The sequence below is a fragment of the Pteropus medius genome, unplaced genomic scaffold, assembly GCF_902729225.1.
Source record: "Pteropus medius unplaced genomic scaffold, Ma_sr-lr_union100, whole genome shotgun sequence".
NCBI classification, from domain to species: Eukaryota; Metazoa; Chordata; class Mammalia; order Chiroptera; family Pteropodidae; genus Pteropus; species Pteropus medius.
In genome coordinates this window covers 5,640,895-5,643,363 of record NW_024342473.1, presented here as the reverse complement: position 1 = coordinate 5,643,363, position 2,469 = coordinate 5,640,895, and the positions used below count along the sequence as shown (strand labels likewise).

The 2,469-nt window shown below is 33.1% G+C and overlaps 1 pseudogene; it reads right to left on the bottom strand.

Moving 5' to 3' along the window:
* Window positions 1-1,264: 1,264 nt before the first annotated feature.
* On the bottom strand, window positions 1,265-1,383 carry LOC120604648 (uncharacterized; annotated as a pseudogene).
* Window positions 1,384-2,469: the final 1,086 nt, after the last annotated feature.

Below are 2,469 nucleotides of genomic sequence, written 5' to 3'. Positions count from 1 at the left end.
CACTTCTCTATTCAAAACTTGCCGATGGCTTTCGCTTGCACATAGAATTAAATTCAAAACCTTTTTCTACCATGTCCCCAAAGTCACTATCATCTCACACCTGGATATCTCCCTGATCCCATTTCTTATAACTATCTACTTGCTCACTCCACTCTAGCCCCACCAACTCCTTGGCTGCTCCTTGACACACAAGTTCTGCTCCACCTTCTGGGTCTTTGCAATTGTTTTTCTACCTAAAACACTCTTTTCTCAGACACCTGTATGACCTTTTCTCTCGATTCCTTCACATTTCTGCTTCAATATCACTTATCATAGAAGTCTTACCTGACAACTCTATCTCAAGCAGCACCCCCTGTACCTCTCTATCCCCTTACAAGTATGCACTTATCACCATCTGGACTTACTCTGTTTATTGTCTATTCCTCCCCAACATTAGAATGTTAGCTCCATGAGAGTAGGGAGTACATCTGTTTTTTTCATTGCTCTGTCCTAACACCTATATGATGTCTAGCCTATAATTAAGTATACAATAAATATTTGATAAGTGAATAAAAACAAAAAGATTAAGTAGGAATGACCATATGACCACAATCAGACTCTGTAATGATGAAAAGCTAGAATTTACTATGAACAATGGGCCATCATGGCTATAGAGTATGTTCTCATATTATTCTCTGATTCCTTCTCACTGGGTGATATGGTTTAATCGACAGTTTTTCTGGACTTGGAGAACTTTTTCTTTAGGTCACGTTATGAAATTTTAGCTCTCGTTTATGTTTTTTTACTAGGTGGTTTACTTTGAACTTTAGGATCATTGACATAATGTTGAATCTTATTTTCTCTCTAACAAAAGCTTACTTTATTTCGTAAGTGTTAGAATTAATATTCTCATCTGATGATATTTTCTATTTAGAAGATAAATGTTTTTCCTTGCATTTTGTAATAATGAGTTTTTTTCTTTTTATGAATAATATTTGGTCGTGAGCATTTTCAGAGGCATTATAAAAAGTATATGCATAATATTTTAGAATGTATGAAAAACTCAGAAATATCTTTAAAAGTTAACTATTATCCTTGCGATTTACTATCTGTCAAGAATATTTAGTCAGTTTTCCTGGGGTATGTTAGGTTACACTTGCCTACCCTCTTTTTTTTTTTTTTTTTATTTTAGGTGAGGCAACACGGGTCGACCTCACAGATTGCTAGAGACCTTGTCAGCTTACAATCTCTTATTTTTTTATTTTTTTTTATTTTTTATTTTTTACGCCTACAGCACCTGTTCTTCCTAGGTGGTCTCCCATCCAAGTACTAACCAGACCCAACCCTGTTTAGCTTCTAAGATCAGACGGGATCGGGCTTGTTCAAGGTAGCATGACCGTAGACTTGCCTATCCTCTTGAGGTTAGTTTTGGCCACGGGATTTGCTATTACAATAAAACAGAGTAGTAGTGGCGTGTCACTTCCAGGTGGAAGTTTTTAGAGCTATGTGTATTTCACCACAGTCCTCTTTGGGTCTCAGTGATCATGAAAGGTTATGAGGAAATGAAGCAGTCTGGGTCCTCAATTAACTGCATGAGCAGAGCATCCCTGACTATATAAATAGGCGAGAAATAAACTTTTCTTAGATAAAGCCACTGAAATCAGGGGTTGTTTGTTACCACAGTAGTAGTAAATATTCTTCAGGAGACAGTAGCTCAGAGGTCACCATTTAATCATTTATTGCTTAATAATAAATAGGTTACATTATACAACTGAAAATATTCTGCAGTAAATCATTTCTGAAGGCAAGAAATTCTTTGTTAGTATTAATAATCAGTCACAAATCTTTATAAATAAATTTTTTATATATTAAGTTTTCTTAAGTGGGCCACAACTGTTGTAACCAATATCCATACATAACTTAAAATTTCTATAGCTGAGTGCTATTATTAATGATAAGAACAATGCTTTGCCATTTAAAGCTGAAAGCAATAAATGGGAAATGTCAAGTTGAATGTAAGAGTTACTTCTACTTCAGTCTTTGGTAATTCATTTTAAGAGCTTCCACACAGTGAAGTAATTTCAGCTATCCAAAATTCATTTATTATATTTTTATTTTTTTAAAATTTATTTTAAAAAATAAAATCCATAGTTCCTATTGCAAAAGGATGATTGTTGACATTTAAGCTTTTGGCCTAAATTCCATTTGTTAAACTATTAAGAGAGCAGTAATTCTACTCCATATTTTATGAAACCATATTTTCTTCTTTTAAATGATGGAGTTATTTTGCTATACTACAATATTTACATTTTAATTCCATTTTGATTGTATTTTTGGGATAAAATGGTGAATAAAACTCCAACTAATTGTATACACTTCAGATTAGAGCAATTATTTAATTGTCTTCTCTTTGACAATAAGATTTAAAGATATTATCATCAAATAAAAATAGTAGAATTTAGAATTAAGAGCCTGATTCCTTCAAATTCT